This window comes from Crocuta crocuta, unplaced genomic scaffold (assembly GCF_008692635.1).
Source record: "Crocuta crocuta isolate KB4526 unplaced genomic scaffold, BGI_CrCroc_1.0 scaffold339, whole genome shotgun sequence".
Classification (NCBI taxonomy): domain Eukaryota; kingdom Metazoa; phylum Chordata; class Mammalia; order Carnivora; family Hyaenidae; genus Crocuta; species Crocuta crocuta.
In genome coordinates, this window is record NW_027530357.1 from 5,069,745 (window position 1) to 5,083,653 (window position 13,909).

At 47.3% G+C, this 13,909-nt stretch overlaps 1 long non-coding RNA gene across 1 annotated transcript; it reads left to right on the forward strand.

Moving 5' to 3' along the window:
* The first annotated feature begins 217 nt into the window (after positions 1-217).
* Positions 218-4,350, forward strand: LOC144233149 (uncharacterized). The gene is made up of 3 exons (XR_013335609.1): positions 218-299; positions 881-911; positions 3,107-4,350. It is a non-coding gene; the product is annotated as an uncharacterized LOC144233149 (long non-coding RNA).
* The last annotated feature ends 9,559 nt before the right edge of the window (positions 4,351-13,909 follow it).

The following is a 13,909-nucleotide window of genomic DNA, read 5'->3' on the forward strand; positions in this document are numbered from 1 at the left end:
AAGGAAAGAGATACTGGCATAACTTGTTTAAGAACAGCAATCTGGTAATCCTATATGCTTTTATGAGAAAGAAAAACGACAAGTAGGAGCAGTGAGCCTAGGTGCCATTTGGAGACTGGGGCTAGGTTCTTGCACAACAGTGGCCCAAGAAGCTTGGGAAATGCTGGATTCTTTACTGCGGGACTTCTCAGAGCCTTTATAAAGCCAGCGTTCACGGTGAGGTTCCAAGAAGCCATGGTTGAGTTTCCAAACTTCTCCTGACCACAGAAACCCTCATGGGCACAACCTCTCCAGTAATGGTCAGTATTCCATGGTCTACCCTTTAGAAAAGGGCTGGGCTAGATAGATAGTTTTATGTGTTTCCTTAGATAAAACCAGACTCTTAGAGAACTGCACCCTTTTCTTTGGCCACTTACGGATTTGCTTGTGTTGAACTTCCCTTAACCTGCAGTGGGGGACATTATACGGAATTCATTGTATAAACCTGCTATAATTTTTACCGCAAGGAGGCTGTACTTTTAGATTATTTTTAATGTTTATTTATATTATTTATTTTTAGAGAGAGAGAAATAGAGAGAGTGAGAGAGAGAGCAGGGGAGAGGCCGAGAGAGAGAGAGGGAGACAGAGAATCCGAAGCAGGCTCCACACTGTCAGCGCAGAGCCAGATACAGGGCTCGAATCCCTGAACTGTGAGATCACGACCTGAGCTGAAATCAGGAGTTGGATGCTTCTCCAACTGAGCCACCCAGGTGTCCCAAGGAGGTTGTAATTTTGTGTAGTCTGTTGCTAATGAAAGTTGTGCTTTCCTAAGCAGTCAGTTTGTTTGTGTCTAACACCACGCATTGTGTAACTGGTTATAACTCTTTGCTTTTATCACCAGGATACTTGAGCAGATTTCTGGACCGCTAATGGTAAGTGCATTTCAGGTACCGATCTCGTCCTTTATTTCAACACACCTTCTTACCTTTTTTTTTTCCCCACTTAGTCTTCGTTTCCTAGTTTAAAATTTTTTATTTTGTTGAATTGATATATGTAAATAAGCCACTTTCTAATCCTATTTTTGAAATGTAGTGGGATGTAATAGCAAACAAGTACATGCCTACATGCATCTCTATCTAGCATATACGTGTGTGTGTATATACGTATAAGTTTTTATTTTAATAACTTAATGCTCATCAGAGGCGCATTCCTCAATCCCCATCACCCATTTCACCCATCCGCATCCCACCGCCCCTCTGGTAACCATCGGTTTGTTCTCTATAGTGAAGTCTGTTTCTTGGTTTGCCTCTCTCTCTCTTTTTCCCCTTTGCTCAATTGTTTTGTTTCCTAACTTGCACATATGAGTGAAATCATATGGTATTTGTCTTTTTGTCTCTCTGTGACTGACTTATTTCGCTTAGCATTATACTCTGTGGCTCCAGCCATGTTGTTGCAAATGCAAGGTTTTATTCTTTTTTATGGCTGAATCATATTCCACTATATGTATATATACCACATCTTCTTTATCCATTCACTGATCAATGGACACTTGGGCTGCTTCCATAATTTGGCTATTGTAAACAATGCCGCTATAAACATAGCAGTGCATATATTCCTTTGAGTTAGTGTTTTTGTATTCTTTGGTTAAATGCCTAATCGTGTGAATACTGGATCATAGGGTAGTTCTATTTTTAAATTTTCGGGGAGCCTCCATACTGTCTTCCACAGTGGCTGCACCAGTTTGCATTCCCACCAACAGTGCATGAGAGTTCCTTTTTCTCCACATCCTCTCCAACACCTGTTGTTTCTTGTGTGGTTGATTTTAGCCGCTCTGACAGCTGTGAGGTGATATCTCTTTGTGGTTTTGATTTTCATTTTCCCAATGATGAGTGATGTTGAGCAGCCTCTCATGTGTCTGTTGGCCATCTGGATGCCTTCTTTGAAGAAATTTCTGCTCATGTCTTCTGCCCATTTTTTAATCGGATTAAATGGGGTTTTTTGAGTGTTGAGTTTTATTCTAATTTGCATATAGTAAAATGCCTACTATGTTCAAGGCACCGGATCCTGAGGAAATAGAGATAAATAGGCTCTGGCCCTTACGTGTTGCTGGTGAAACAGTTACAATTACCACCATCAATGGGCATGAATAACCACTGTAGTGTTGTGTGTTAAGTAACAATGAAGTATGTTTAACGTTCTCTGGATATGCCAGAGAGATTGAGTAGAGAGGCCAATCGAGGCAGGCAGAGCTGCCCAAAGACCCCTAACTTTGGGGGGTCAGCTCCCCAGCTGTTCAGGTCTTAACAGTGTCAACCTCCAGCCAGGTGTGTGTGCAATTATTCAGATGATTCTGGCCCCGGCAACACTGAGTGGAACGGAGAGGGTGCCTCTAATCCCTGCCCAGACAACAGATGTGGACCCAAACTATCTCTAGTTCTGAACTAAAACGCAACAAAAAAAGTGCTGTGGGAACCCAGTGAAGCTTGTGGGGAAGAGGGAGAGGAAGTCTGGAGAGAAGAGCAAGAAAGGGACCATCAGGGAGCTGAAGCTATGGGCGAGGTCCTGGGCATTGGCTTTCAACTTGAAAAGATGTGCAGGACTGTGTGTATGAGTCTGTGCCTTTTCTGAGAAGGGGATCCATTGCTCTTGTCAGATTCTCAGAAGGGTTCATAGCGCACAAAAGATTAAGATCCGTTGCCTGAAAAGACAGTTGCCACCGGGCGCCTGGGTGGCTCAGTTGGTTGTTAAGTGCCAACTTCTGCTCAGGTCATGATCTCACGGTTCGTGAGTTCAAGCCCCGCATTGGGCTCTGTCCTGACAGCTCAGAGCCTGGAGCCTGCTTCAGATTCTGTGTGTCCCTCTCTCTCCCCCCCTCCCCAGCTCGTGCTCTGTCTCTCTGTCTCTCAAAAATAAATAAACATTAAAACACACACACACACACACACACACAGTTGCCAGACAGCAAAGGGTAGAAAAATGCACAAAGGTAAGGAAGCATTGGAGTCTGTCGGGTAGAAGCGACGGGATTCACAGCCACTCACTTAAGTATTCTTTCCTTCAACAAATCGTTTACTGAACACCTACTATGCATCAGGCATTGTGAATAAGATTATTTGTCCCTTTACAGATTTCACAGGCTCTAGACGCTTCCCCAGAAGGCTGTCCTAACTCCCAGATCTCTCCCACTGTCCTGGAAGACGAGCTCCAAAGTCTACCCTTCTTCCTCTGAGCATTTTGAATGTATCGTCTCTCCCTGCAGCCCCTACTATGTCAGACAGGACCCAAGGCCCTAAAAACCCCTCCCGGAAGTGATTGTATAACCTCATCAGGCCTCTTCTCAAACTACACGGAAGTATCGCGATTTCGTTCTTGAAAGAAAAAGCCCCACAAGGAATGAAGAAACTTCTAGGTTGAACCGGAGGAAGGACCTGTAGCTAAAACACAAAGCTGGAGAGAAAACTTACTGTGTGACGCGAGGTGCTCGTGGTGTGAGGTGAGGTGACCGTGACTTCAGTCTAAATCTCAATTGTGTATAAATGGCACCTCTCAGCACCTAAGTCCACCCCCCCCCCCAAACCTGGGCATCTTTGAAGACTTGTTTTCCTCTTTTTCTTTCTCCCCTCCCTCACTCTGTCCCCCCCGCTCATGTTTTCACATCATCCTCAAGGCGCATCAGGAGAGCTTTACCCTGTAGTCACAAACGTGTTTTTTGGTTTTACCACTGACTCATAGTTCCACATACTATGCCTCAGATTTTCCATCTCTGAAATGGGTATGATTCTACAGGAAAGTAATGTTTGTGGAAACTTTAGGGACTTCAGGTGATGAGTTTTGTAGAAGTAACACACACGCACACGCATACACGTACACATGCACACACATGCACGTACACACAGACACACACACGTATCTGATTAGCCTCCAGGCAGAGTGGGGGGTAACAGAATTTCCTCAGAACAATGTACGCACAGAACATCTGGTTCCCTTACCTGTTGATGCAGTTGTCCATACGTCTGGTTGAACTAAGCCGCTCAATAAACTAGCCTGCAGCCACCACAGGCTCACTCTTGAAACACAAAACATTTTCTTTCAGGCAAGGAGTTGCCAACTGCGGGTGGTTATAAGTACAAGAAGGGGAATGGACATGTTTCCTTTCTTGCTCTGTTCCCAGGACACAGGTCCTTGCTTGCCTTTCACCCCCAAGTGCGTTTTATTCGCTGGAAGCCTGCCTTGAACACTGGCAAAGACTCAGAGACTCTCTTCCCAGTGATCCCTAAACCAGTGTTTCTGGCCTGATGCAGAGTTCGTATTCCTATATGCTGTCCATAAAGTGGAACCACCATGGGGAAGGTCTTCCTGTGTCGCAGGGGAAGGCAGGGATGTCGGGGGAAAGAAGACAGCTCTGCCATTTAGGGGTTAAATATCAAAAAGAAACCACAAGGCTCTGAGTATGAAAGCCTATCCTACTTAAAGGATTTTGTTCTTTGCTAAATGTTGTGTAATGTGCCTGCTGTTTTTGCCTGCCTCGCGGCCATTCTCCTTACTTCTGTCAAGAGTGACTCAGTTTTGTTTTGGTGACCTAGAGTCCCTCACTGGGTATTATCTTGGTAGTATCATTAATCAGGGCATCTTGCCCTCCTCCGGCCAAGAGGTAAGCCCAGGACTGTGGCCATGCCAGACATATTGTCCCAGAAATTTGAATCTTAAAGCTCTCCACAGGGTTAGAGCTCATTCATCCCAGAGTCTATGCCCTAAAGAAACTATCTCTTAGTTCCCCTGGGTCTCCAGAACTTCTCTGGTCTCTGTCTCTTCCAAGAACTATTCTTTGGCTATTACTTCTATTCTGTGTCTCCCCCAAATCCTTTCAATGCATTTTCCTTCTATTTTTTTCCTTCCTTCCTTCCTTCCTTCCTTCCTTCCTTCCTTCCTTCCTTCTTNTACCAGACTTGTTTTCTATCTGTACACAACTAGGAAGCTGAAAAAAAATATGAAACAACAGTTTTCAGACATTGAGCAACAGGCAGTGCATAACCGTGAGCACTCAAAGAAGTGAGGCAAATGAAGTGAGCCCTATGATCACCTTGGCTTCCTGCCTAGAAGTACTTTTTAGGTTGCAGCACAGGGAGGGGAATCCCAAGCAGGGGAATCGTGGAAGTTTCCCTGAGTTGAGGACATATAGATTATCATATGTAGAGATTAAAGAGCTGGAATTTGTGAGCCAAAGTTCTAGAGAAGAAGGTGCTATGTAGTTAAACAGTGCTGGAAATCTGTATAGGGAGTCCCTTGAGTGATTGGTTGAATACGAAATTGCCCAAGCACGGATTGGAATGCTGTAAGGATGACAAAGAACAACTACTGGGGAAGAATAACTTGAATAATTCCCAGAGCTCTCATAGGACCAGGGGACATTCAAGATTTAGCAAACCAGAAGAGGAATAAGTTTGTCGAACATCCAAGGCATTCATTAGAGACCCACAGTAAGGTCAGACCTTAGTAGTAGGGCTAACCTGGCCTTGGAAGAAAGGCTCCACTAGGTTCACTCAGTAAAGCTTTTTTAAGAAGCTTGAAAAAAATCAAACTGACCAGTAAGTAACTCAACTGCTTGTCAAATGAATCCCAAAGGAAGAGGACAAATATCTGGACAACAGTGGCATAATACTAACAAAGTCTAGCATCCAACATAAAATTACTAGATACCTAAAAAGCAAGAAAATGTGACCCATTACCAGGAGAACTACCAATAAGTATAACTGATCCAAAATGACAAAGATGATGTCATTAACAGACAAGGACTTTTAAAAAGCTATTACAAATATGTTCAAAGATTTAAAGGAAAGCATGAACATGAGAAGTGAAAGTGTTTTTAAAAAATGTTTATTTATTTTGGCAGAGAGACCAAGCATGAGCAGGGGAGGGGCAGAGAGAGAGGGAGAGAGAGAATCCTGAGCAGGCTGTATCCTCAGTGTGGAGCCCTACACGGGGCTCGATCCCACGACCCTGGGATCATGACCTGAGCTGAAATCAAGAGTCAGACGCTCAACTGAATAAGCCACCCAGGTGCTCCAAGTGGAGGTTTTGTTGTTGTTGTTGTTGTTTTTAAGAACTAAATGAAGCTTCGAGAGAGGAAAAATACAATATCTAGAATGAAAACTTCACTGAATAGGTTTAACAGCATATTAAAGATTGCAGAAGAAACAAAACCAGTGCACGTGATGACATAATAATACAAGTTGATGAAGTACAAGGAAAAAAAGGACTAGGGAAGAAAAGGAGCACGACACCAGGAGCCGCTACAACAACATTAGATGGTCCTACATGTAATTGGAACCCCAGGAGGAAGAGAGGGCAGAACAAAATACTTGAAATGAAAATGGCTGATGACGTTCCAAAAACTGATAAAAGCTATAAAGCGACAGACCCAAGAAACCCAACAAATTGCCATCAGGATAACCGCAAAGAAAACAAGATCACAGCAATCGTAATCAAATTATTTAAAACTAGCAATTAAAAGAAAATCTTGAAAACAGCCAAGATAAAAAGAAACATTACATTCAATGAACAAAGATAAGAAATATCACTGCTTTCCCCCCTTAAAACCAATGCAGGCCATACAACAATGGAATGACATCCTTAATATATTGAATTAAAACAAACAAACAAACAAAACCCTGTCAACAAAGAGTCTGTATTCAGTGAAAATTATCCTTAGAAAATGACAGTGAAATAAAAATGTTTCTCAGGCAGACAGAAGGTGGTAGAACTTGTCACCAGCAGACTTGCACTCTACAGAATATTACAAGTTCTTTTTTAGGCTGAAGAAAAATGGTACCAGGTGGAAACTCAGATCCATGCAAGGAATGGAGAATACCAGAGATTTTAAATCTGTAAGTAAATATAAGAGAACTTTTATTTTTGTTTTTTATTTCGAGGTATTCAGAATCAGACTGACTTTCAGAATCCAGAATCAAGATACAAAGAATTGTATGGATTTTCAGAAATTGTCTTGCCTCTGAAGCAACTATGACAAAATGCTAACATCTGTTAGCTACGGACAGAAAATAGAAGGTTGATGGTCATAGTAATCTTTATGTATATAAATATATATTTTTAATATTTATATATTTATTTTAATATATACATGTATATTTAAAAGGTTAAAAATCTTTTTTCATAGATGAGCCAAGATTTTCACACCAAATCTTATTTCATAGATGAGCCACACAAGGCCTTGAGATTTTTGTACTTTCTCAAGTCACGACACAGAAGCCTGGGTGCACTAACAACATCTTTTGCCTTCCCAGGGCTGAGGGGAATCACATCATAGCCCTGGGTTCAAGTCACGGCCCTGCCACTTACTAGCAGTGTGATTTGAGCAAGCGATGAAATGTCTGTGAGCCTCAATTTCCTCTCATAAGATGGACATAGTAAGATGCCTACCTCCTTGAGTTGCTGAGATGATCACATAAGATAATGTGTGAGTCAGGATGCTTTTGTTCATAAGAGGCCAACTCAGATTATCTTAAGCGTGAAGAATACGTATTATCTCAGTGGGACTGGAAGTTTGGAGCTATGGATGCTTTCAGGCACTGCTGGATCCAGGGACTCAATGTCATCAAGAATTTCTGTCTCTCATCTCAGCTCTTTTCGGTTCTGGCATCATCCTCAGGTAGGCTCTCCCAAGGTCATGGCAGAGGTAGCCTCCCACAGGTCCGGGCTGATAACTCACTTACACAGTAGAACCAAGGGAGAGCAAAGTTTTCTTTCCCGGTAGTTTATGAAACTTCTATAGAGCGCTGGACCATAAGAGCTGTGGGGCACAGCCCTGCATGTGCTGACTGAGTCCTCACAGCCATATAGATGGGGAAGGTCCTGGAAGCCCCAACCTCGTGGGAGAGGAGAGTGTTGCAGCTCCAGCCCCTGGCCTGGTGTGACCCGGGTGGCGTCTCCCGTCCCCAGGCTCCTACGGAGATCTGCTGGCACAGCACCTTCAGCTCTGGACTTTGCTTCCTTCTTTGTTTTTGGCCTCTGGCAGCTGCCCCAACTTCCTTAGAATCTCTGCTATGCGTTCACAGTAGTTATCCTTGACAACATCTCTGTGTCTCAGCAGGGTGGTTTTCAGGTCATCTCCCCATTGTCCAGATGAGGAAACCGAGGCCTAGAGCGGCCAACATCCTCACCCCAGACCCCACAGCCAGGAAGTGGCAGAACCGGTGTTCAAACCCAGAGCCTGTTTTCTAACGTGCACTGCCCAGCGACCTCAGTGAGTGCGGGCTGGTTGATGAGGGCACACACCTGGCCTGTGGCAGAGAGTCTCGTCCAGAAGCAGGGATCCCTGATCCCGCCCAGTCCCTGGAGCCCTCAAGTCCTTCCTGATAATCATGAAGCCCAGAGGGAAGGGAAGTTCAGTGTCCATGTAAGACACCTCGCACGCAAGATGCTGTGAACGCTTTCAGTCTGGACCTGGATGAGGGGAAAGGGGTGGCTGGGGACAGGACCCAGCAAATGGTAGCTGTGGCTGTTGTATAATGTCCTGTGGCTGCCATGACAAATCCTTGGTGTCCGTCGGCCTACAGGCGCCTATGACACCCACCTCTGCCTCCGTCTTTACCTGGCCTTCCCCTCCCTGTGTCTCCGTGTGTTCTCTGTGTGTCTGATCTTCTTCTGCCTCGCTTTTTACACCTGTCTTTGGATTTGGGGCCCACCCAGGTAATCGAGAATCGTCTCCACTTCGCATCCTTAAGTCAGTTACTTCCACAGAGACCCTGGCTCCAGGCATATCACATTCACGGCTTCCAGGGGTTAGGACACGGTCGCGTGTCTCTCTCTGTTGGGACGGGGCAAGATTCAGCCCACTGAAATGGAAAAGCAACCAGACTTTGCTGCGTCTCTGAGCCGCAAGCCTGGGCGAGGGGGCGAGCCGCGCAGCCTTCCGACGGTGCCTCTTCTATTGTTTTGTATTTTTCTCTTTTGTTTTGAGGTTTTTCTGCCCTCTTTTCTGGAAGGTGCACGATGCTCGGCTCTGTGGTTATTTTCGCCTAACAGCTGTGTTTCCGGTGAGCAGCTGGGGGATGCTTCTGACTCAGCAAAACTGTAGCAGTAACCGTCAAGAACCCGTTCAAGCGAGGCTAGAAATAAAGAAGCAGTTTCTTCCCCGTCCCTCCTCCTTTCACTTCCCCACCCATGGGCACCTTCTGAAAGTCTCACAAAGCACTTGTAAAATTAAAAATTAAAAAAAAAAAAAAAACCACCACCTTGAGCAGCAGGCGGGAGGCCCCGCTGAAGGTGAGCCTCAGCTCTGCTTTCCCCAAACAGAGACGTCCCAGAAAGGACTCCTGGCTTTGCCCTTTGGAAGGCTCCCCCCATGCCCTCCCCTGTCCCCTCCAACACAGGCTGAGTCTTACAAGGTACCCACAGATCTGAGCAGTGAAAGCAGAGGTGGTTGGGACCGCGGTGCTTTTCCAGGGCGTGGCTGCGAGCCACCTTCGCCAGGCCAGGGTCCCCTGCGTCCTGCACATGGGCTGCTTTTAAAAGGTGATGATTTCACCCCGGGGCCAGGAGGCAGCTCCAAACTCCTACCCACCCGGCACAGGATCCCAGCCCCAGTCTACAGAGAGGCCGCGGCCCGGAAGGGAGCCACGGCCCGGGGAGAGCCACCCTCGGTGCACGCTGGTGCCTGCAGACCGCTCCCGGGAGCGCCAGACAGCTGCACTCCGAGCCCCGTTGCTGCCGTTCCGAGAAAGAAAGGAACAAATAAATTTAGCTCCATCCTACGCATCCTTCACAGCTGCTCATTGACCAAACAGAAAGAGGCCTCTCTTTCAACCCCGGTTTCTCAGGTTGGCTTTTTTTTTTTTGCCTAGTGAGTTCTGCCACCAGCCTGTATAGGGGACTTTTCTAGGAGGTGAGGGACCCGGCCACCTTTAGTCCCCCGGGGAGACGTTCTACAAACGGTTCAAGTGCAAGGTGTGTGCTGCCTTTTCTGCCACCCGGAAACAAAATGGCACGCCCAGAAGCTTCCACGGGAGCCTGGGCCCCTGGAGCTGCCGCCACGTCCCTTCCCTTGGGAAGCCAGAACTCGCAGAAGGCTCGAGGGACGCGCGGCTGCCCCGGGGCCAGCCTGCAGTTCCCGGAGCCCTTAGTTTAATTGCACCGTTGGTGGAAATAAAGAACTCGCTGACGGGGGTTTGGGAGTTAAGAGACTGGAACAAAGCGCTGAGGAGGCTTCCCTCCCACAGGCCCGGTTGGCTGGGGGAGGGGAGACGGGGGAGGGGGACAGCCCGTGGGCTTCCGGTCACACAGGTCCCAGTTGAAGTCCCAGCTCCACCTCCTAAGGGCAGGGTGCCCCTGGGCACGCCGGGCTGTCTCTGTTCCGGAGGTGCTGGCCGTGAACTTGGAGCTTCTCAGGGCCTCAGCAGTAATGATAGGAGGTTGTCATGAGGATTAAAGGGCATTGCGTACCAAACACGCTGTATAAGCTGCACCTAGTCCTTGGTGTGCCGTGAGGGTACAGAGTGACTTGCTTCCCCCCGCAGGCCTGATCCCCCGCCCTGCCTATTCTTCTCCAGAAGGCTGGGGATGGCCTTACCCTCAAACTCTTCGGATGCACAGGGAGCTCAGGCCATCATGGAGGCTTGCACCTGTCTCTGGCCATAGGAATTCGTTCCTGGATGTGCAAGGGACCCAACCAAGCTAGGATAGTCAGAGCCAAGTTCAGGAATGTTGATGGAACTATTGGAATGGAGATCATTTTTCTGCAGGGTTTCTAAGTGGTCGGGTTTTAGACACGGTGTTGCTGGTGGCCTCTTTCTGTGAAGGAGGGAGATCTGCCTGACAATGAAGCCAACAAATATTAAACGACTGTCCTGACCCTTTGGGTCCCTTGATCCAACCATGCCTGAAGCTATCTCTCCTTGAACTTCCCAGTTATAGGAGCCAATACAGTCCCTTTTTGCTTCAAGCTTGTTGGAGTTAGGTTTTGTCTCTTGCAATCAGATAAGTCCCCAGTAATACACAGGTCAATAAATACCTTTTTGAGTCTGCATTTACCTGTAGCCTAATCCAGAACCAAGAGGCAGGCAGATGACTGCACGGTGTCACCTCTAGTAGTGAGAGTCTGTGAAGAATTATTTCTTGCCGCATGAGTTCCTTCAACCCCCTTTTGCAGATAAGAAAGCAAAATAGTGAGATGGGGGGGAAAAAAGGAAAGGATTTTTTTTATTTATTTTATTTAAAAAAAATTTTTTTTAATGTTTTTATTTATTTCTAGGAGAGAGAGAGAGACAGTGTGAGCAGGGGAGGGTCAGAGAGAGAGGGAGTCACAGACTGAAACAGGCTCCAGGCTCTGAGCTGGCAGTCAGCACAGAGCCCGATGCGGGGCTCGAACCCACGAACCGCGAGATCATGACCTAAGCGAAAGTCGGACGCTCAACCGACTAAGCCACCCAGGCGCCCCAAAAAGGAAAGGATTTTAAAGTAAAACAGATTGGATTCAAATCGCTATCACTTATTAGCTCTAAGATCTTGAGCAAGTAAAGGACTCCCTGTGATCCTCGATTTCCTCACCCGTGCAATGGGGTAATAATGCCACCTTTCAGTCCCAGCATATATGAGGACTCGATTCTAACATCAAGGCAAACTGGGCAGGAAAAGCCCTCACACTTCCTTCCCCTGAAGGAATGGCACTGCCACAAGCCTCTGAAAGTTGTCATGGCACAGGCACTTCCTCCCTGAGTTGCACTGATCACCGCTGCTGCGGTTGAACGCCAGGTGAGTCAGGGTCCCTTGGAAATCTATTACGTAAAACATACGCATGTTAATCAACTCTAGAGCGGTGGTCTTCCAGCCGGGTGATCTTGCCCCCAGGGCACATTTGGCAACGCCTAGAGATGTATTTGGTTGTCACAACTTCGAGGGGACACTACTGGCATGTAGTGTGTGTGGAAGATGCCTCTAAACATTCTCCAAATGCCTCCAGCGTCCTTTGCTGCACAGGGCAGCGCCCCCCACCGCATGATGAGTGATAATCCAGCCCAGAGTGTCAACAGTGCCGAGGCTGAGAACCCCGTAGGGTCACGCTTGGTGCAGAGAGCTGCATATCCTAGAGAGGCTCTCAGGATTGGAGATGCTCAGAACACAGATCCCTGTATCCCATTTCTGTGTCTCCCGGGTGGCATATCACATAGGGCTGTGACAGGTGGTGTTGTCCACATGCTTTCAATGAGCATTTCTTCCTTTTCTTCCTTTTGGCCAACTGTATGTAGTTGAATTTGTGTAAGTTAACTTAATGCAGGATATACTAGCTCTGCTGTTGCCTTATGGAGCTATGGTGAGCGCCAGAGTAGGCTTTGCCTGTGCACTATTATTATTTTCACACATTGCACAAGTCTTGTGAATACTAAGTGCTCCACGTGGCTTTGCTGAATTGTCTTAAATTCACAGCGAGTTCTCTGGGCCCCGGGAGGGAGGAGGTGACAGTTCTGAATGCACAATCCTTGTCTGACCTTCTGGCTCAGACAGGACCGACCCCCCCCCCCCCCCCCCTCNTTGCTTTTCACAGCCCTTGGCCCCAACCGCAGGGAGCATGGGATCAGTTTGCCGGCCCCAGATCCTGCACTTGACCCTGATCCAATCATTTTGCCTCTTGGAGACTCCATTTCCTTCCAGGAAAATAGCCCGCACCTCTGCAGGAGATTGTCCGCGTGGGCTCGTGCCAACCATAAGCCCCACAGCAGGCACCCCAGGCCTCAGAGTCCACCTACAGGCTTATTTTATTTGGCCCAGTCTTTCTTTTTTATTTTCACATTTGAGTTCATTTTCCCAGGTTTTTTTTTTTTTAACTGAAGCATGCAATTCCCATAATATAAATGTAACCGTTTTGAAGTGAACAATTCGGTGGCATTTAGTACATTCACAATCTTGTGCAACTGCCACGTCTAGCTCCAGAACATTCCCATCGCCCCAAACGGAAGCCCCGCACCCGTTAGTCGCTCATCCCCATTCCCTTCCCTCCTCGGCCCCTGGTCTCTGATCTGCTTTCTGTCTCGTGGGTTTGCCGACCGTGGACATGTCTTATAAACGAAATCACAGTATGTGACCCACTTGGCATCATGTTTTTGATCATCCATGTTGTAGCAGGTCAGTTCGTCATTCCTCTTTCTGGCTGAATACTATTCCCTTGTATGGAGAGACCACATTTTGCTTATCTGTTCATAGGTGATGGGCATTTGGTTTGTTTCCACCTCGAGGCTGCCTGTGAGTAGTGCCGCTGCGAACATTCCTGTGCTTTTCTTGAGCATCTGCTCTTCGGGGCATGGAATTGCCAAGGCATGTGGTGGTGATTCCATGCTCAACTTTTCGAGAATCCTTCCGATTTTTCCAACAGTGGCTAAGCCATTTCATGTTCCCACCAGCCAGCGCACAACATTTCCTTTCCTCCCCAGCCTCGCCAGCACTGGTTACTATTTTGTGCATTTTATCATAGCCGTCCTGGTGGGTGTGCTATGCTCCCTCTTCCTAGTTATGTTAGATTACAGCAGGTAAGATGTAAAGGTTTCAGAGTAAACGGCTTCTCTTGAGAAAGGAAAGATCTGTCCACCCAGGGAAGGCAGTCGGCAGGCAGTCGGGTGGAGCCCGCATTGTCTGAGGCTGAGTGGCCCAGCCCCAGGGCCCTTCCGGATCCTCCACAGACCCCACTCCTCCCTGTTGTGTCCCCAGCTTGGAGTCAGCTGCGACTGGTTTTCTTCAGGAAGAAACCACACCATGTGTCCATCAACAGTGAGGAAAAGAGGGGCGTCTGAGTGGCTCAGTCGGTTAAGCTTCCGGTTTCGCCCAGGTCATGATCTCGCTGTTCGTGAGTTTGAGCCCCGAGTCAGGGTCACCGCTGTCAGCTCAGAGCCTGCTTCGGATCCTCTGACCCGCTATCTCTGCCCCC